Source organism: Callithrix jacchus, chromosome 9 (genome assembly GCF_049354715.1).
Source record: "Callithrix jacchus isolate 240 chromosome 9, calJac240_pri, whole genome shotgun sequence".
Taxonomy (NCBI): Eukaryota; Metazoa; Chordata; class Mammalia; order Primates; family Cebidae; genus Callithrix; species Callithrix jacchus.
In genome coordinates, this window is record NC_133510.1 from 96,065,195 (window position 1) to 96,087,166 (window position 21,972).

The 21,972-nt window shown below is 41.6% G+C and overlaps 1 long non-coding RNA gene across 3 annotated transcripts; it reads left to right on the forward strand.

Annotated features, from left to right (window-relative positions):
* The first annotated feature begins 4,178 nt into the window (after nucleotides 1-4,178).
* LOC108593190 (uncharacterized) lies at nucleotides 4,179-17,070 on the forward strand. Of its 3 annotated transcripts, none has more exons than XR_013521995.1 (4): nucleotides 4,179-4,314; nucleotides 8,326-8,464; nucleotides 9,096-9,214; nucleotides 16,855-17,070. It is a non-coding gene; the product is annotated as an uncharacterized LOC108593190 (long non-coding RNA). The 3 variants fall into 3 exon arrangements; XR_013521994.1 differs by having other exon boundaries at nucleotides 4,179-4,285; nucleotides 8,316-8,464; XR_008473908.2 differs by having other exon boundaries at nucleotides 4,179-4,285.
* Nucleotides 17,071-21,972: the final 4,902 nt, after the last annotated feature.

A 21,972-nucleotide genomic window follows, 5' to 3' on the forward strand; every position in this document is an offset into this window, starting at 1 on the left:
CCTCAGCCTCCTGAATAGCTGGGATTACAGGCATGTGCCACCACGCCAGCTAATTTTTTGTATTTTTAGTAGAGACAGGATTTCTCCATGTTGGTCAGGCTGGTCTCGAACTCCTGACCTCAGGTGATCCACCTGCCTCAGCCTCCCAAAGTGCAGGGATTACAGGCATGAGCCACGGCACCTGGCCTTGACTTGTTGAGCTTTAATTGCTGCCAGGACATTCAACTGAAGATACCCAACAAGATGTAGGAAATGTTAAACTCAGTTCAAGAAACTATTTAAGATTGAGGATAGATCTGATAGTCGTTTGCTGAAAGTTCAAGTTAAAGTCATGAGTTTGCCCTGGGAGACTCTGAGTTATACCGCTTCAGTTTTGTTGTGTGGATTTTGTGATGCAACTCAAGCATTAGAAATTAAAAGAATAATTGATCTATAGGCTGGGCTTATTCATCTGACTGGCCCACTCATTACCCATATGACTTTGGACAAGTCAGATATGCACTCTGAGCCTTTGTAAAATGAAGTGTCTTCAGCTCTGAAATTCTAGACAAATGAGGTCCCGGTCTAAGGTGGTTGCAGTGAGAAAGAAGATGAATGCAAGGGTGATTTCAGAGACAATCCATTGGATGCCAAATGTGAGAGAAGATGGATAGAAGATGGAGACACCTCTTTTAGCAGGAGAGCTTAGGAGACTCAGAGCACTATTAAACAAGACAGAGAAGAGGGTGGTGCCAAAGGTTTTTGATAGATGATAATGAGCTTTGTTTGGATATGCAGAATTTGAGATGTATTTCTTTGGCATTGGTAACTAAATTGTCGGAATGCAATGATTTATTTATGTATACACACTGAACATAGATTTGAAGGTAAGAGGATGGAGCCAGATGACATTAGCTAAACTTTGAGATCCCTTCTGTCTCTATGCTTCTCTGACAACAGTCTCCATAGCAACGTGACTCACTGACCATGTTGGAATATCTTACTGTGGATTAGCCGGTTTTTGTGCTATCTGACAAAGGACAAAGCACTGAATATTTTCTGAATGAGTGGCAGTATGTTTCAGGGTATTTCAAGTATTTTCCCATACCTTAGTTTACTGTTCTTCTCTTTCTCTTTGTACTCCTTTCTGATAGGCCCCTCCTTTACCTTTCCCATCTTGACCTTCCTTCCCATAGTCTTTCTCCTACTAGGTACTAGGTACTTTTTCAGTGGGGAGCTGTTCACTGTTTCATCCATTCACCCCCCACCCCCATTGTCTTCACCGTTTCATTCACACTCTTTCTTACACTCCATACAAAAAGCCTCTTGCTTCCTTAATTACTAACCAATGGTAATACTTTTCTTTTTAAGAGACAAGAACCCAGGCTGGAGTGCAGTGGTGCCATCATAGCTCACTACAGCCTCAAACTCCTGGGCTCAGGGGAGGCTACCATCTCAGCCTCCTAAGTAGCTGGGACTACAGGCATGTGCCATCATGCCTGGCTAATTTTCAATTTTTTTTGTAGAGGTGGGGGTCTTGCTAATTGCCCAGGCTGGTCTTGAACTCCTACGTCAAGTGTTACTCCTACCTCAGCCTCCCAAAGTGCGAGGAATTGAGATGTGAGCCACCATCCCTGGCAACCAACAGCAATTCTACCCTTTAGTCTCCTGCATCCTTACCCTTATCATGTGTCCTTATCATCATCATCATCATCAATAGCTCATTTGGCCAGGCACAGTGGCTCATCCTGGGCAACATAGCGAAAACTCGTCTGTACAAAAAAATATAAAAATTGGCCAGGTGTGGTGGCACATGCCTGTGGGTCCAGCTATTCAGGAGGCTGAGGCAGGAGGATTGCTTGGGCCTGGGAGGTCAAGGCTGCGGTTAGCTGAGATCATGCTTTTGCACTCCAGCCTGGGTGAGAGAGCAAGACTCTGTCTCAAAAATAAAATAAAATGGTCAGGCGTGGTGGCTCATGCCTGTAATCCCAGCACTTTGGGAGGCTGAGGTGGGTGGATCACGAGGTCAAAAGATCGAGACCATCCTGGCCAACATGTAGAAACCCCGTCTCTACTAAAAAGACAAAAATTAGCCAGGCGTTTGGCATGTGCCTGTAGTCCCAGCTACTCGTGAGGCTGAGGCGGAAGAATCACTTGAACCCGGGAGATGGAGGTTACAGTGAGCCAAGACTGTGCCACTGCACTCCAGCCTGGTGACAGAGCAAGTCTCCATCTCAGAAAAAAAATAAATAAATAAAAATAAAATAAAATAAAAGTTAATTTTTCTCAGGCTTTGAATTAATCTGTATTAGCTCATGTAATTGTTGAAATAACACTATGTGGTAGGTACTTTCAGCCCTGTTATACAATGGGTTTGAAATGATGACTGATATACGGATGTTTGAAATGATGGTTACTTGCCTAAGTCTCATGGTGAATGGAGGAGCGAGGAATGGCACTCAGATCATTTGACACCAAAGCTCTGACAACCACACAGCAGCACTGCCTTCTCAGCCAAATGAATATTGTTTTGTTTTGTGTGTTTCACTCACAAAACTCTTGTTTCACAAGAGTTTCACTCTTGCCGCCGAGTGCAATGGTGGGATCTCTGCTCACCACAACCTTGGCCTCCTGGGTTTAAGCGATTCTCCTGCCTCAGCCTCCCAAGTAGCTGGGATTACACACATGCGCCACCACACCCAGCTAATTTTGTATTTTTAGTAGAGACAGGGTTTCTCCATGCTGGTCAGGCTGGTCTCGAACTTATGACCTCAGGTGATCCGCCTGCCTTGACATCCCAAAGTGCTGGGATTATAGGCATGAGCCACCGCGCCCAGTAATGTGTTTGTCTTTCTTACCTTTGACCCATTTTGTTCCACTTTTCTCAGGTATTTTTAGCATTTTCATTAAGATAATAAATATAACAACTATTTAAGCAGCTAATCCTTAACATACTTCTGTAAAATGTCCTTTCTGTTTCATTTATTCCTTTATCACTCCCCAAACCCACCAGACCTACACATCATATTTTCCTGAACATGTGTATACACAAGGCACTCAGCTGCTTTTATATCACATCCTTTCCTGTTTATCTCAACCTGAGAAGATTAACAAGAAAAATGATTTTACATATTAGAGAGGGAGAGTGCTACAAAAGAATATGAGATACAGGCAATTTTGTAAAAAAAAAAAAAAGAAAGAAAGAAAGTTTGAATGAGATACTTTATGTACATACATAGAACTGTTGAATCCTGGGCAACATGAAAAAACTTCATCTCTACCAAAAGTGCAAAAATTAACTGTGGCATGGTGGCACCTGCCTGTAGTCCCAGCTACTTGCGAGGCTGATTAGGAGGATTGATTGAGCTCTGGAGGTCAAGGCTGCAGTGAGCCATGATTGACAGAGTGAGACTCTGTATCAGAAAATAAATAAATAAATAAATAAATAAAAATTAAAAAGTAAAGTACACCTGTAATCCCAGCACTTTGGGACACTGAGGTGGGTGGATCACCTGAGGTCAGAAGCTCGAAACCAGTCTACCCAACATGGAGAAACCCCTTCTCTACTAAAAATACAAAATTAGCCGGGTGTGGTGGTGCACGCCGGTAATCCCAGCTGCTCGGGAGGCTGAAGCAAGACAATGGCTTGAACCCGGAGGCAGAGGTTATGGTGAGCTGAGACCCTGCCATTGCACTCCAGCCTGGGCAACAAGAGCTAAACTGCATCTCAATTAAAAAAAAAAAAAAAAAAAAAACAGTACAGTGAGTGACTAAGTGTTCTAAATAAATAAATAAATAAAAGCAACAATCCATGGAAGAGGTAGACCTTAAAGATGAGTGGGATTTGATCGGAAAACAGTAAAGGCAGAAATCAGCATCTCATCACTGACAACTATTTATTAAGCACCTCCATGTGTTTGGCCATTAAATTAAAGTTTTGGGGATAAAGAGATGGAAAATCTTCTTATTGTCTTTCACCTAAATACTCTGTGTTTGGGAAAGGCTTAAACAGATAGCAAAAGACACAGCGACACAAAGAAGCACGCAATACACAGAGCAAGAGTTTCAGGTATTCTAAAAATGCAGGGAACGTATCCCTGGGACAGAGAGTGAGCAGTTTACATAGATCAAAGGGCTCACTCATGAGAACAACAGCCTTCTCTAAGCCAGGCACTGAATACTATGGCTACAAAGAGCTCAGAGTCAACAAGAGGAACCAGGAACTCTAACATGATGTGTGGAGCAGGTTATGAAAAGAGGGGCACCTCTCCCAGTCAGAAGCATCAGAGAAGGCTTCCTGGTGGCGGTGAGTAGGAATCATGTGCAATCGTGCAGGTGAGACAGGGAGAGGATGCTTCTGAGCAAAGAAATTGGTTAGAAGATGTACTGGCGTATAGGGAGAAAGAGGACCTCCAGGTCACTCGGGGTTGCTGTGAGAGCACGAAGTGTAAGGCCAGGAGCAGTGAGATGACATGGAAAAGACAGACGGTGATTGGCTGCCTTAGGGAGCCTGAGCTTGGTATCGAGCAAGGGAAATGTTTTAAGCATCCTTCAGGTTAGGTAGCTGTAAGAATTAGATTCAAGTTGGGCCAAGATTTTAGCTAGCTTCAGATGCCAAACTGAGCAAATCCTCCCTCACTGTGAGTTTGCTATGATCACAGTTCTTACAGTTCAGAGAATAACTGTGCTCTAGATATTTGGCTCAATTCAAAGTGGAGCTGCTGAAAAATTTATTAGTGCTGGAGTGCATAGGATGCTGTTCATGGGTGACTAGCATTTCAAAGGACTGTAGATTAAAAGTGAGAGGTCTCTGAAGTCCAATTTCAAAACCCAGAGCCTCTCCCCCATTTATCTCCTACTTCCCACCAATCCTGGAATGAGTCTGTAGACCCTGTAACTTCTCATCATCATTGACATCTTTCCTTCTCTATTATCAACCTTTAAATTCCCCTTGGGTCTTTTCTTTTTCTTTCATCACTTATGATGACCACTTGGTCAGACTATGGAAATGCAGAGCTGAATCCCATTGCCGTCCATCGACAGCCTGCTGTGCCCCAAGCATCGTATGGGGCATTTTAAAGCATTATCTCATTTAATTCCCCTAGCAACAGTAAAAGGTGAGTGTCCTTTTACATGAAGAATTTGTGGCACAGATAGGATAAATTACTTGCCCAAATTCACACAACTAGTAATAGACAGAGGTTTTTCACGTAAGCTTTTTGAATATGAATTGGAACACACTATTCTCTGTGATTTCCCAAAGCTCTTGGCATAACAATACAAACCTTTGTCATGACCTACAAGGGTTTGGATGGTGATTCCTCTGCTCTCTCACCCTACAGCCAAACCCAGACAGTTGGCATCCAGGGCCTGAGGTCCTGGCTACTCTGATATAGTGTCTCTGGGTTTTGAAACAGTTAATTTAGGCTCCTTTATATACAATGAGTTACAAATCATGTTCTATGAGTTTCTGATCTCAGTTAACAGTTCTTTCTCACCAAGGAGATGATCAACAAACACACAGACAATGAAGAGCTTCAGGGGAGTAATGATAACCTCCAATAGGTTCTTGGTTGGAATGGACCCATCATAACAGACAGACACACAGGATAAAAACAGAAGTGTATTAATATGGATGTTTTATACACTCATGGGAGACATCCAGAGAATGAGTTTTCAAAGAGGTGGCTTTAAGTTCCAGTTTATATATAGCATCTTCAACAAAGAACAATAGACTTTTAGAGAAGTGGCAGGACAACAAGAAAGGACTTTGAGTTTCTGTGAGTAGGCTGGCAGCTTGAGGAAAGGCAAACAAACAGCAGATAAATGCTAGTTGGGAAAGCCTGCCAATAGAAATTCCTCTGGTACCGACTCTAGGCTGATGAGGGTCTAAAGCTGTCTTCAGCCATTAACCTTTTCTTGGGGAAAAAGGCAGGGGTTGGTGGCCAGGATACTTTTTGCCTCTGTAAATTTATGGTCTCCTTTTGGGCAAATGGGGGCAGAGACCTCTCCTGTATCTGTTTCTTCTTGAGCATCTTTAGTTCAATCATCCTTCATATTTGGAAAAGATATTCTGATCTCCCACAGACCTTTTCAGAGTAGGTTCAGCTCTGGCCTGGATTCCTCACCTCCCACTATTGTCTGAGTTTTTCAGGGTCTCCCACCCTGAGGCCATAGTAGTCTGTGGAAGAAGTCTGCTTCTCTGAATAAAGGCCCTAAAGTTCTATTTGCACAAAGCTCAGTCTTTCTCTGTGTTGAACTTGGCTTTGTTACTGTGAGATTTTTGTGTTGTCAACTATCCTGTCTCCGTCTCAGTTTCCTCATCTGTGCAAAATTAGTCATCCCCAAAGTGTTGCAGATCTAAAATTTTAGAATTCTATGAAGAGCTTCACCCACTAGTAGAAAAGAGAATTAACAAATTCATCAATGAGGACCCTGTTTGCACTATTGTCCAGTATAATTATTTAAACTTTCTACCTTTGTGGCATTTATAATTACTTATTGTAAATGAAACTGGTGTGAAGGACATACATTTTTAATGCCTTTACTTGTCATCCAAAGGTACTTTCCAACTGAAAAATTCCGTGATTCTAAGTGTGTATCAGTTTCATGTCAGGCAGGATCAGAGGCTTGGTCAATATTATTTTTTCCAGTGAAATTGTGTAAGGCAGGAGATCTTACTTAAGCTAACAAATGCGTATCCTTCATAATGGAAGAACAAATAAAAGTATAATTTGTGGATTTGCTAATAGTTTCTTCCTGCTAAAAATATTAACCTCTTCTATTCCTTAACAAGAACCTAATACACATAGTTTTAGTTCAAAATGTCTGGGAATTTTTGGTGTCTTAAAGTATTTTCTGCAAATTTATTTCTCATTTACAAATTCTGTCTCCCTTTTCTGAATGTTCTTGATGCTGCATTTTTGTGTCTTTATTAACTTGAGATGTTCGGCTCCTTTTTTTTTTGACAAGGTCTCACTCTGTCACCCAGGCTGGAATGTAGTGGCATGATCATAGCTCACCACAGCCTCGACCTGCTTATCTTAGGTGATCCTCCCACCTCAACCTCCCAAGTAGCTAGTACTACAGGCACAGGCCACCATGCCCAGCTAATTTTTGAATTTTTGTGGAGATGGTGTTTTGGCATGCTGCCCAGGCTGGTCTTCAACTCCTGGGCTCAAGTGATCCTCCTGCCATGGCCTCCTAAAAGGTGCTGAGATTACAGGCATGAGTGACAACACCCAAACTTTTCTACTGCTCTCTGACCTCACCAACATTTTCATATTTCCCAAATTACTATTATCTGCAGAGAAATCTCCATCAAATATTTCATTATTTGAAATAAGTGACACCAATAAAAGAATTTGCTGTCTGTTTACTTGGACATAAAAAGCTTCCCCAAATTAAGACCTGACATTTTCTCATCTCCTTCTTTGCAATAAAAAATAAAACTGAAATTATATTGGGATAAGTATAACACATTGTATCTAAGCAACCATTGTCTCAAATTGTTTCTAAATATCAACCGTAAAAGCTCTAATCTGAGTCAATTTTGGAAGGCACTTATATTCCAAAGGGAAATGAATTTTCAAAATGGTATAGTACTCAATGTTGCACATTTTAGTCTCCAGGGCAAGCAGGGAAATGCTAACAATCTACCTCTTCCAATTTTGCTATTAATGCAGATTGATGTAAAACTACCTGCTGTGGGCGAAATATTCAGCCTCTGCAAATGGTCTCATTCAGAAATTCTCAGTGTCAGGGAAATGGTGTTTCCCTTCCACAGCTCATTGAAATGGAGATGGCATAAAATGGAGTAAAGGGATCTGCTTTCTAATGAGGCAAAATTAGATTCATTTGAATGGGTGCATGGACTGAAATGAAGGGGAAATCCCACCAGTGCCTATCTTTACCTCCTTAGACAGCCTTTGAGCAGCTAGGCAGAGTAAAATTACACACATACTCAAAATTTCCCACATTGATACAGAATTCATGAGGAAATTATTTTCACACTTTAATGGAATGGCTCGGCTCTATTGCTTACATTATATAATGTAAGGGAAAAAATTACTAAACGCAGAAGCACATTTCCATATTTCTCATCAACTTAGTTTCTCTGATAAAAACGTAAGAAACTACCCCAACAATTACAGAGCACATTTTCCAACTTTCACTAATGCATAGTATTCACGTCGCAAAAATATCAAAGCAAACATACAGACAACAAATGAAAGCAAACCTTTATAACATATCATTCTGTGAAATATACATGTTCTGAAGAGTTGTGATATATGATATTATGGAGCTATAATATATTCCAGTTTCTACAATTTCAGTTCTTTTCAGATTTGGTGTTCATAAAACAACCTATTAAAGAAGTGGTAGAAGAAAGTGAAAGTTTTCACAGTGGATTATGTGAAACACAACTAATGAAACCAGCCAGAGTTCCGGAGTTCTTTTTTTCCCCAGACTTCTCACCAGCCAAGTGAGTTTTTAATTTACATAGAATTTTTTAAAAATCATCTATTTAATTCACCTATATTTTAGAATAATAGCATTCTCTGGTTAGTAGTTTTCAGACTAAATTTTCAGGACAGTCGAATTTCCCAAAGCAGTAGAAAGAACTAACAGAGAGTTGCCAAACTGTTAATTTTGCCAATAACAACAATAAGAAAAAGCTATCATTGTCATTATTTCAGACAGGAAAGGATATTTCAACACCAAAAATGTAGGAAGTTCATGATGTCACAACACAAAAGAGCTCTTCCCAAGAAATACAATTTGCTAACTGCAGATAATTTTAAAGGATATACTTACAGTTTTATATGAAGTTAGAAAAATTTATAACATTAAAATTTATTTTATACTACAACAAACGTTATGTTCGCTTGGTACAATTTTTTAAAAACTGGATAGCATGAAGTATATTTCATACTCTGGTATTTGATATCTCCCATGATGAAGGGCACTAAGCTGTAACTTGTTTTGGTGTTACATTTTTATTACTGCCATCATCAAAAATTCTGTTTTATAGATATGAGCAAAAATGAAAATGAAAACACAAGTATTAATACTGGGGTTTTTTTTTTGTTTTTTTTTTTTTTGTTCTGAGACAGAGTTTCACTCTTGTTACCCAGTCTGGAGTGCAATGGTGCAATCTGGGCTCACTGCAACCTCCACCTCCCAGGTTCAAGTGATTCTCCTGCCTCAGCCTTCCAAGTAGCTGGGATTACAGGTATGAGCCCCCACACCTGGCTAATTTTTTTTATTTTTAGTAGAGGAGAGGTTCCACCATGTTGATTAGGCCGGTCTTGACCTCTTGACCTCAGGTGATCCACTTACCTTCGCCTCCCAAATATGCTGGGATTACAGGCGTGAGTCACTGAGCCGGGTCTAATACTGTTTCAACTATTTTTGACATACTCTAGGCAAACCAAGAGGCTAAGGAACAGTAGCTCCTACATTCTCAAGTCCTTTCTTTTACGTTGCTTACAAATGGGTAGGTAGGAAAGCTAGGTGAGCCAGGCCAGGGGGGTGGTTGGGACTCTGCAGGAAGTAAGCTCAGGGCTCTCCCCACTTATTGTCCCTCACTTTCAGGGCAGAACCATATAGTCTCCTTTCTTTATGGAGAGAAGCTGGACATTTCTATAATAGGTGTTCTATGGGCCAGTAAAAACTCTGGCCCTTCCCAGCATTTGGGAACCATTGCTATGCCCCATTTAGTCTTTGAATTCCTGAATTTTGTGTGATCCAGAGGACCCTGAGACTCTAGTGGATGGAGGTTGAATGCACAGCCATCAAAAAGCACCTTCCCCTTGGTAAGTTAAAGATAGTAGAAAAAGCAGTGGCTCATGGGACGGAAAAGTTGGGTTCAAGTCTCTGTTCAACATAGACAATTGACTCCGGAACAATGTGGAAGTTAGGGGTGTTGGCCCTTTCTGTAGCTGAAAATCCAAGTATAACTTTTGACCCTCCACCAAAACTTAATTACTGAAAGCCTACTATTAACCAGAGGCCTACTGTTAACATAGTCAATTAACAAATATTTTGTATGTTGTATGTATTATATACTATATTCTTACAAATAAAGTAAGCTAGGGAAAAGAAAATGTTATTAACAAAATCATAAGGATGAGAAAATATATTTGTTACTCATTAAGTGGATAATCATAACTGTCTCATCCTCATCATCTTCACACTGAGTAGGATGAAGAAAAGGAGGAAGAGGAGGGGTTGGTCTTGCCGTCTCAGGGGCAGCAAAGGTGGAAGAAAATCTGAGTATAAATAGATTCACACTGCTCAAACCCATATTGTTTAAGAGTTAACTGTACTTGATTTCATGATGTTTTCTAATGGTTTTCTCATGTTCAGATTGGGGTTGTGGGGAGGAAAACCACACAGATAAAGTGCTGTCAAGAATTCTTGATAAAATTCTCATCATATTTTCTTAAGAGTACATACTATCAATAGAACATCACTACTGATATCAACCTTGATCAACTGGTTGAAATAGTGTTTGTTACATTTCTTCATTATGAAGTTATTCCTTTTCCCTCTTTCCACACTACTCTTCAGCAGGAAGCCACTTAAGGAATGGGAAGCTATGTTCCACATCCTTGAGGGTACAGTACCCTCATACATTATTTGAAATTCATTTGCATGAAAGATTTGTCTATTCTCTTCCATGTGTTTATTTCTTTGATAACTTATTTATATCAATATGTTGTCATTAGTTTTTATTTCAACAGTTCTAATGTGTGTATAGTAATGGTCTTAATTTGCATTTCCCTTAATGGCTAGTGATACTGAACATATGTTCAAATGCTTGTTTGCCATCTTCGTATCCTCTCTGGTGAACTCTCTGGGTGCCTTTTGCCAACTTTCAACTTTATTCTTTTGAATGCTGAGTTTCAGAGTTCTTTGTATATTCCAGGTACTACTCCTTTGTCAGATGTGTGATTTGCAAATATGTCTCCCAGTCTCTAGCTTGTCTTTTTATCCTCAACAGGGTCTTTTGCAGAGTAAAATGTTTAAATTTTGATGACGTCCAATTTATTATTTTTTTAATGGATTGTGCTTTTGGTATCACATTCAAGAACTCTTCACCGAGGTCCCAAAGACTCCATGTTATCGTCTAAAAGTTTTATAGTTTTGCATTTTACATTTAAATGTATAATTCACTTTGGGTTAATTTTTGTATAAGGTATGAGATTTAGATGAAGATTTATTTTTGTCTCTGAATATCTAATGAGTCAAGAATATTTTTAAGGAAATGATATCAATGGAAATGAACTCTAAATCAGATGGGAAGAAAATGAAGATGGGCCCAAGTGTTATGGCTCATGCCTGTAATCAGCACTTTGGGAGGCCAAGTAGGGGGGATACCTTGAGCCCACAAGTTCAAGACCAATCTGGGCATCAAAGCGAGACCCCATCTCTACAAAAAAAAAAATTAGCCTAATGTGATGGTGTATACCATGGTCTCAGCTACTCTAGAGGCTGAGGTGGGAGGATCTAAGGCATAAGTTGTAGTGAGCTATGATCATGCCACTGCATTACAGCCTAGGCAACAAAGGGAGACCCTACCACCAAAAAATAAATAATAAATAAAGATGGAAGAAGGCTTACAGATAATTCTTAACTGTTAGAGTCCATGCATTAGGTAAAATAAACGTAGCAACAAAGCCAGTCAGCCGATGACTAGGAAAGAAACAGTAGTTGGAGATTTCAGAAAGAAAGCAGATACTGGTGGTGTAAATAAAAAGCCCAATAGTGGCCAATGGGGTGACTGGCTGAGATGAAGTGGAGTGGGGTGAAGAAGTTAAGGAACTGCGATATCAGTGTAGAGAGGGCCGCCTGTGAACGCTGAGGTCAGAAAACGATGCATATGTTGGGTGGACAGAAAGCACATTGGTCAGGGGCTCAAGTATTTCTTAAATGAGCAGGAGTGAGCGGAGGTCAAGGAGATGACTGGTCCAAGATGGTGGGAAAGGAGCAAGAGGACACACTGTCAGGAGGGAGGGAGATAAAGGCTTCGCAGTCAACAGTGAGAAGCCAGGGGGATGCCTTTTCTACTTCTCAGCCTTATGGTGCAAGGGGGATGAGAAAGAAAAAACAAAACAAAACAAAACAAAAACCCATCCTGTCCATGAAGAGGCAGTGGGAAGAAAATGTCCTCAGAAGACTTCCAATGTCTATTAAAGCAAACAGATGAAGGGAATATTTGGAGAAAATGCTGAATGAGCTGATCACAGAACAAGAGGCAGGAGGGCAGTTTCAGAAACTCAGAAATACCAGGATTAGGAAGAAGGCTTTGAGTCAGACTAGAGAGCAGAGCTCAAGTGACAGAGCTGGCCTTGGATATCATGAAATTCTGAGGAACACATAGTTGTTAGACTGGGCCTGAAAGTCAAAAGTGGAAATTCTAAGAGTCCTTGGAGAACAAGAGGGTGGGCTGATATTCAGGCCTCTAACTGAGATAATTATGTGAAAGTGCTTTGTTTGTTTTATTATTAATTAATTAATTAATTAATTTTGAGATGGAATCTTGCTCTGTTGCCCAGGCTGGATTGGAATGGCATGATCTCGACCCACGGCGGCCTCCACCTCCTGGGTTCCAGTGATTCTCCTGCCTCAGCCTCCCAAGCAGCTGAGATTATAGGCATGTGCTACTAAGCCTGGCTAATTTTTTGTATTTTTAGTAGAGATGGGGTTTCAACATGTAGACGAGGCTGGTCTCGAACTCCTGAACTCAGGTGATCTGCTCTTGTCAACCTCCCAAAGTGCTAGGATTATAGGCCTGAGCCACTGTGCACAGCCAAGCACTTTGTTTATAAAGCTGTATCTTAAAAAGCTAGAAATCACTAGCTATAGTTAGGTGGTGAAAGGCATTGCACAAAGCAAATTAGTATGTTTGATACTTTTTGTCTATAAATTACATATTTATATCTACACACATGATAATATTAAAAAATATCCATCGGTGCTAGGAACAGTGGCTCACTGCTACAGTCCCGGCTACTCTGGAGGCTGAGGTAGGAGAATTGCTTGAGTCCAGGAGTTGGAGGTTATGTGAGCTATGATCATGTCCCTGCACTCCAGTTGGGGTGACAGAACAAAACTCTGTCTCTAAGAAATAAAAATAAAAATAAAAAAATCCATTGGCCTAGACATAAGAATTTCATGGTGATATAGACAAACATATAAATACACACATACACGTTAGTTCAAGCAGCTGTAAAATGCAATCAGATGTTTTATAGACTGTGTTTTAAGACCTTGCCTGGCTCAGTTCAATCTGTCTTCTCACTGGTTCCTGCTTCTCTCTTCTTTGTTCTACTTCTACTCCTCATCATGTTTTGACAGGTGAGGTTGGTCATGCAAACGGATCCAACAAAAATACAGGAATGCCACCTTTGCCTCCTCATCCAGGACAGAACCACCCTCCCTTTCCTCCTTGCAACAAAGCAGGCAAAACACACATTCTCTTACCACCCCACCGCAACGCTCAAGCACGAATGGCGGTGGTGCTGTTGTTTTGCTTGCAGGGAGGGAATTTTTATGCAATCAATAAGTCACCTGCCCTCTTTGCCCTGGACCAGCTCTCCGCCCAAACCCCTGTGAGCTTCAGTCTTAGATACTTCAAGCTTCAGCCAGCACAAACATGTCACAGCAAGAGGGACAGTGATTGTATTTGCACGCACAATTGGTTTAAGTACAGGCTTTATTTGATCCTTAAAAAAAGAACAGCTTTGGTATTACATTACAACCAAAGGAATTTAGCCTTTAACCTGCAGTTTCCCTACTCTCAGGGATACAAAACCTTTTTTCTGATAAGAGGTTGAGGCCCAGTGAAATTTTCTTCTTTCCCCTCATTCCCGGAGGTGAGGTAATGAGCTAACAACTTAATTAGACCCTGTTTTACACCAACTGAAATAATAGAAGGGAGTCTTTGGTAACATGGGGAATAAAACCCCCAGAAACTCCAGGCATCGTAATACAGAGAAATACACAATTAAAAGTAATCAGTATGTGGAAAGATATGTTTATCCTGTAGTTGCTTCACCCTGAGGCCATGCCATTTTTATTTCCTCTTCATTGGGCTTAATGGAAGTGACTTGAACCCTGTGCAATGGACTGAATGTGCATCCCCCCCAAATTCATATGTTGAAGTTCTAATCCCCAAGGTGATGACATTAGGAGTGGGGCCTTTGGGAGGTGGTTAGAGTTAGATGAAGTCATGAGGGTACAACCTTCATGATGGGATTAGTGCCCCATATAACAGACCCCAGAGAGATATCTTGCCCCTTCTACCATGTGAGGTTACAGTGACAAGATGACCGTCTATGAGGAAGCAGGCCCTCACCAGACACTAAATCTGCCAACACCTTGATCTTGGACTTCCAGCCTCCAGAACTGTGAGCAATAAATTTCTGTTGTTTATAATCCACCCAGTCTATGGCATTTGGTTATAGCAGCCTGAAAGCCTGAAGGGACTAGGACATTCTTCCCCTCTGCCCAGCTCCACCAAGAGCTTGAGAGCCAGGAATCCAGAGGACACGTGAGAGGGAGAGGCTGGCTGGAGAACAGAGACAGGCTGGTTTTTTTCTGTTTGCTTTTTAAACAAAGGCCTTATTGTTGTCCACCAAGGAGGAGGATTCTCATATACTAATTTCCACAAACGGAAAAAAAAACAAGAACAGCTTTGAATCATCCTCTGAACTCTGTGTCTCATCACACAGCAAGGTTTTTTTTTTTTTCCTTTCAGGTAATGGTTCTGTGTATTTGTTTTCTATGCTGTGTGACAAATTATCACACACTTAACAGCTTAAAACAACACATGCTTATTCTCTCACATGTTCTTTGAGTCAGAAGCCTGAACACAACTCAGCAGGGCTCTGCCCTTAGGGTCTCACCAGGTGACAATCAAAGTGTTGGTCAAGGCTGGGTTCTCATCAGAGGCTTGACCAGGTAAAGATCACTGTCCATACACCCTCAGATTGTTGAATTTATTTCCTTGCCACTGCAGCGTTCACAGCAACTCATTTCTTCAAAGTCAGCAATAGAGACAGAGTGAGAGAGAGAGGGAGACAGACTCTACCCAAGTTTACCAAGAAGATAGAGTTCTACATGAACTAACATAATCATGGGAATGACACCCCATTACCTTCACCATATTCCATTGGTTACAGGCAAGTCACGTGTCCTGCCTACACTCAAGAGGGTAGGAACTTCACAGCAGGTAGAGATCCTGGAAACCACCGTAAAGTCCATCTGTATCTCCCCAGTCTAGAAATTTAAGGGTATAGCCAAGGAGTTCTAGAAGCAACATTTGTAGAAGAATCACAAAATGAGGGTAGATATTTTAAGCCTACATACATATTCACGCACCCTAACCTACAAATAAAATAAAGGTAGGAGTTTTTCTTGGTGGTCAACGGCATGAGATATTGTAGTCATACAGCGTGGCTTTGAATCTCTGATCTATAATGTAGTGGTTACTTAACTTTACTTAGCCTCAGTTCCCATCTTTAAAATGGGAATCATGGTACTTATCTTTGAAGTTGTTATGAGAATTAAGTTAGATAAAGTAGTACCCAAAACACTTAGCACAATACCTGGCACAAAAGTGCTCAAAAAGTGATCGCTATTGTATCCGGGTAAGATCCTGAGGTGCCTCAAACAAGGTAGAATTTTATTTTTTAAATCTCATTCATTTAATTAACTAATTAATTTTTGGAGACAAGGTCTCACTCTGTCACTCAGGCTGGAGTGCAGTGACGCGGTATGACTCCCTGCAGCCTCTTGCTCCTGGGCTCAAGCAATCTTCCCACCTCAGCCTCCTACGTAGCCAAGACTACAGGCATGTACCACCATGCCTTGCTGATTTTTTTTTTTTTTTTTTTTTTTGTAGAGCTGGGGTCTCTTTATGTTGCCCAGGCTGGTCTCAAACTCCTGGGCTCAACCCATACACTCACCTTGGCCTCCCAAAGTGCTGAGACTACAGGGGTGAGCTACTGTACTTGGCCCAAGGTATGATGTTCTCTAGACACAAATAACTCAATTTTCAAGGTTGGGTTCCTTTCTGAGACCTAAGAGGTTTGACAGCATTTTGGCTCCATGCTTCCCTCAAAACCATGGGCTTTTGAGCCTCCTGAACGGCTCTACCAGGATCTCATGCCTACCTTTTCCTACATCTTCATCAGTAAACTTCTGCAATGCTGAGTTCAAACCAGTAAACTTTTGCAATATGGAGTTCAAAGTCCCTGCAAACCTTCACAGTTTGTAACAGGAATGCCCTGAAGAAGGCTGGCCTCTTTCCTACTCACCTATGCCTCTACCTATCCTGTCCTTAGGCAGAAACCTACAGTTCCTAGCTGACTGTCTTAGCACAAGCTTCCTATATGCTGGACCTGCTTAGACCCTGGAACCTGGCTCCTGAGATGGATTCACTCAATTATTCTCTCACTAAACACCTAGGTGACACTTACCATGTGCCAGGCACAGAGCTAGTTTAGGAGAGAGAAGAGTGATGAAGACAGAACCCTTTCTTCAAGCAGACCATTGGCCAAAGGAGAGGCAGACACACACCAACAGAGTAAAGCCAACCCATGACTTTGGACAGGAATATATTGGGCAACTTACACCAGTCGCTCAGCCTGTAAAAATGCAATGTTCATTCGGGCCCCTTGCTTTCTCCCATGTCTCAGTTCAATCAAGACTCATGCTTCCTGTACAGTCTCACACGACTTGTGCATTTCCAACTTCCACTACAGTTTTATGCCTCAAGTGATAAGGAATTTTTCTGCTAGCTGTTTAGTAAATGTTTAGTACTTACTAAAACATTTCATACACCCTATTTTCCTTTCTCTGCAGAACGTGTGTGATGGACTCATTCACTGCATCGATCTTGGACACTGCCCAGCTTCATGTTCCACTCTCCCATTTATCCCACATTGCTGAGGATTTCCTGGCTAAGAACTATCACTTTCCAGAGCTCATTATTTTCTGTTGTTTGGCTCAGCAGCACAAGCTGATATCCTTTTTAAAATATTGTTTTCACAAAGAAATAAAGTGTCTTCTAACCCAGAAGGGCTCTTGTATGCATGTAGGTGAGCATACAGCACAGAGCCGTGCTGAGGTGTGTGTACCTTGCTGTCACTGTCTCTCCTCCGGGAGGAACATCAGACTTCTGTACGCCAGGCTTCCCACAGGCCAGGAGGAACACATCCAAGCCTTGCCAGTCATTCGCATCTTAGTAAGACTAAAACTAATAAAACTAACAACAAAGCTTAAAATATACTGAAGGATCACAGCATGCCAAGCATATAGGTATCATGTTATTTAGTGCTCACAATCGCTTTTTGAGCTAGGCATCAGTACCAGCTTTAAGAACTCAGGAAGCTGAGGTGTCAAGATTTTAAGTCATTTGCTCAAGGTCACACACCTAGGCAGTGTGGTGGGAGACTCAATCCCTCATGCGTCCAATGCAGTGCTGTCGCCCAGGTGTGAAGAGGGATGTGTGGGTCTGAGAACCAAGTTAGCCTGCTTAATACTTTGTCCAATATCAGCCCTGGCTCCGAGCCCAAGAAACAAGGCAGGATCAGCAGCCACAAAGTCCAACATTCAGCCAGGCTCCCATACTGCAGGGGTCTCTATCACAGTCTGGCTCTGGATATGGGCAAATGAAAGCTAGCAGCAGAGTATCCAGGCTACCTCTGCACAGGGAATGACTGTGGGGTATTAAGAACCAAAGAGAGGCAAAAGACGTGGGGTGGCCTGGCTGGGAGGGACTAGGAAACAGGGACACCTTGCAGATAATACTCAGGAGTGAGGAATAAGTATCTTTTATTGAACAAAGCTTGTAATGGCATTTCTAACAGTGGCAGGACTGATGGCTATAAAAGGCACTAATCAGACACAGCAGACTTGTGTTTACACTGGGAAGAGCTGCTGATCCTTCACAGGCCTTTGAAGCCACCCATGCTCACACAGATTGTAATGCACTAACTATGAAGTAATGTCTTCAAATAAAAGGGAGGAGTTGAAATAGACCTGTCTAGCCAGTTATTTCTCTAAGGCACTTCAAAGAAGCACTTTCTTTGATCATTTTGACTTTCCATCTACAAGAGTATGAACACGTTACTCATAGAAATTACTTCTAGACCTCAGTCTGACGGAGGTTTCAGTTTGACCCATCGCCAGTGAAATGGGAAGGATAAGGTAGGGAAGGGCATACTGGTTCTTGAAACTTCCACCAGGAAGTGACACACGTCCCCTGCTCCCTCACATTTCACTGGCCAAAGCAAGTCACCTGGCTCATCCAACTTCAAGGGAGCCAGAGAAGCACCATCCTGCAACGTGCTGAGAAGGAGGGTGGGCAGACACTCATGACCCCAGTAAGCAGCACTGATGACTAACACAAAGGCCAAGTGACAAAGAGGTGTTTTTAGGAGGTCAAATGAAGGAGTATATTCTTCGAGAAAATAAAGCACTGATGAGCTTTGTTGCTCTGTTACATCTCCATAGTAATTTCCAAAATGGGATTTGTCCCATGAAGGCCTTTAATATGAGCATTATAATTGTTTAAGAAAACAAGATGTTCTGATTTGACCAAATTATCAAGGAAAAACATGGAAATTACAAAACTGGGACCTAAGCAATTTTCTCATGTGTAACTGGAGGATGAAACAATCCATCTGTCATTCTGGATTGTTGGTGGGAAAATCCAGCATAGGACTCTGCAAGGGAAAAACTACCAAAACTCAGATGGCACCTTTTACCTTTTCTCCCCGGAACTTGCCTATTATCTTGCTTTTTCTCCCAGCAATTTCAGTGCGTTTTTCTGTGTATCACCACACCTGGAGCTCCAAATAACCTGCCAATGACTGTTTCACTCACACACTCACGTGTTACTTCATTCAACAAACACTTATTTTGAGAATCTACCACATGCAGCATACTTCTCAAGACACTAGGGATACAAAGATAAAACATGGTCCCACCTTTAAGGTACTCATTAGCGATTGAGTTGGGGAGAGAAAGCAAGTAAATCAGAAAATTATAGAATATTGCAAAAGTACAGGCTGGTCTGAAGATAGTGATACCTCAATTGATTTTTCACAGTCAGTTGCTGATCAAATTCCTTGTCCTACTCTTTCTTTCTCATACTGTACTTGACTAGACTTCAAGAAAAAAAAAGTAGGCTGGGCTTGGTGGCTCACACCTGTAATCCCAGGGCTTTGGGAGACTGAGATGGGTGGATCACCAGAGGTCAGGAGTTTGAGACCAGCCAGGCTAATATGGTGTCACCTCGTTTCTACTCAAACTACAAAAATAAATAAATAAATAAATTAGCTGGGCATGGTGGTGCACATGTAATCCCAGCTACTCAGGAGGCTAAGGCAGAACTGCTTGAATCCAGGAGGTGGAGGTTGCAGTGAACCGAGATCACGCCAGATAATTATGGGAAAGCTGAAATGGTATTTATAAGGACATCACCTTCCTTGGAAGGGAGTAGTGTCCCTGTAGGGGCCACTTAGTACACAGGGACATGGCTTGGGGTAGTACAGGTGTTCATTGCACAATTTCAAGGCACACTCATCCCCTTACAGGCTTCATAGACTTACGTGGATGTCACTTAGGTATCTTGAACCACAAGTACTCCTATCTGTGCCACCATTTGAACTACGAACAGGAAAGCCATCAACTAACCAATACCTAGCTCTCTGAAATATGTTCATCATATGCTTACTCTTGTTTTTATTAATATGACAATTTTAATCTCTAACTTGCTGAATAATTTTTTTCAATAATCATTGATTATACATCTAGTCTGACTAAGACTGTTCTAACCACATTGGAAGTCCTAGATAAATATATGCCACTGTCCTTGACCTCAAAAAGCCTTAAAACTAGATAGGGAAGAGAGACAAAAGTACATAAATTAATTAGAGAATAATTAAATGCTATTCTGTGTAACATTAAGTTTAAATATAATCTGAGTTATGAAGACCCAGAGATCAGCCTTAGATGGAATTTCATCTGGAGGCTAAAGGACACGGAATATTTGGGTAGGCCAGGGGAAAGAAAAATATTAGAATGTATGACTCTATTAATCTCTGTCCATTACTTCCTGGACAAAACACCTCAAAGCTTGTACCTTGCTGATGCAGAACAGCAGCTGCCCTGCTGTCACAGTGATGTAGGTGGCACAGCTGATAGATGGTAGGGAACTCTGCTCGTCACTCTCTGACCTGCTCTGGCTCCTTTCAGCACATCAAGTCACCCTGTGCCATTGTCCCAGGTTCCTCCTATATAGAGCAATCCTTCCTTCTGCTGTTACCTTGCAGCTGTTAAGAACATAGGCTGGTTCACTGATTTTCCAAATGTGGTCCCCAACCAGCAGCATGAGCATTACTGGGGAACTTGTTAGAAATGCAAATCCTTGACCCCTGCCCCAGACCTAGTGACTCAGATACTCAGGGGCTAAGGTCCAGCAATGTGTGGTTTCCCAATCCCTCCAGGAGATTCTGTTGCACACGTTTGAGAACCACTGGGCTCTGCAGACACCCTGGCTTCAACTCCTGGCTCTGTTGGCGCTCATCGACTCCATGCCTCAGACAGATGGTTAATCTTGCTAAATCTCAAAAGGGTATAACAGTAGTACCCACCCCTATGGGGCTATTGTGCAGAAAAAATGAGTTAATGCGTAATGCAAGGCCCTTAGCCTAATTAATCTTTGGTAATTGGTAAGCACTCAATAAATTAGTACCTGACAAGATTTCCCTGTACTTTTTTTGTTATTGTTGTTGATACAGGGTCTCACTCTGTCACCCAACCTGGAATGCAGTTACTCAGTCTTGGCTCACTGGGCGTCGACCGCCTGGGCTCAAGTGATTCTCCCACCTCAACCTCCTGAGTATCTGGGACTACAGGCACGTGCCACCAAGCCTGGTTAATTTTTTGTATTTTTTTTTGTAGAGATGGGGTTTCATCATGTTGCCCAGGTTGACTTTGAACTCCTGGGCGCAAGCAATCCAACTGCCTCAGTCTCCCAAAGTGCTGGGATTACAGGCGTGAGCCCCTGGGCCTGTCTCATTTTCTTATCATAACATAGTTGGGAAATATTATCTAAGGATACATTTCTCAATATATCTAAAGATGTATTTCTTTGCTCCTTCTCATCTCCTTCACCACTGTCATCTCCAATAGCACCATTCCCACCACTCTTTGGTCTACTAGTCTTTTATTCAATAGCATAAGATTTACCATTTTCATTATTTTTAAGTGTACAGTTCGATGACATTAAGTACATTCACACTGTTGTGTTGTCATCACCACTATTGATCCCCAGAACCTTTTTGGATCTTTCCAAACTAAAACTCTGCACCCATTAGCAGAAATTCCCATTGCTCCTTCCCCTTCTCATCCTTGGAAACCAGTGATCTTCTTTCTTTCTTTCTGTCTCTGTGAATTTGACTACTCTAGATACTTCATAAAAGTAAAATCATACAGTATTTATCCTTAGCTATTGGTTTATTTCATTTGGCGGCCTCAAGGTTCATCCATGTTGTAGCACACAGGTCAGAATGTTCATCCTTTTTCAGGCTAATATTCCACTGCGTGCATAGACTACATTTGTTTCTCCATTCATCTGTACCTGGACACTTGGGGTGCTTCTATGTTTTGGCTATTGTGAATAGTGCCTCTACAAATATAGGAGTACAAACATCTCTTGGACTCTTTGCTTGTATTTTTTTTTTTTTTTTTTTTTTGAGACACTCTCACTCTGTTGCCGGGGCTGGAATGCAGTGGTCTTGACTCACTACAACCTCCACCTCCTGAGTTCAAGCGATTCTCCTGCCTCAGCCTCCCAAGTAGCTGGAAATCCAAGTGCCCACCACCACGCCCAGCTAATTTTTGTATTTCTAGCAGAGATGGGGTTTCACTGTTTTGACCGAGCTGGTCTCAAACTCCTGACTTCAGGCGATC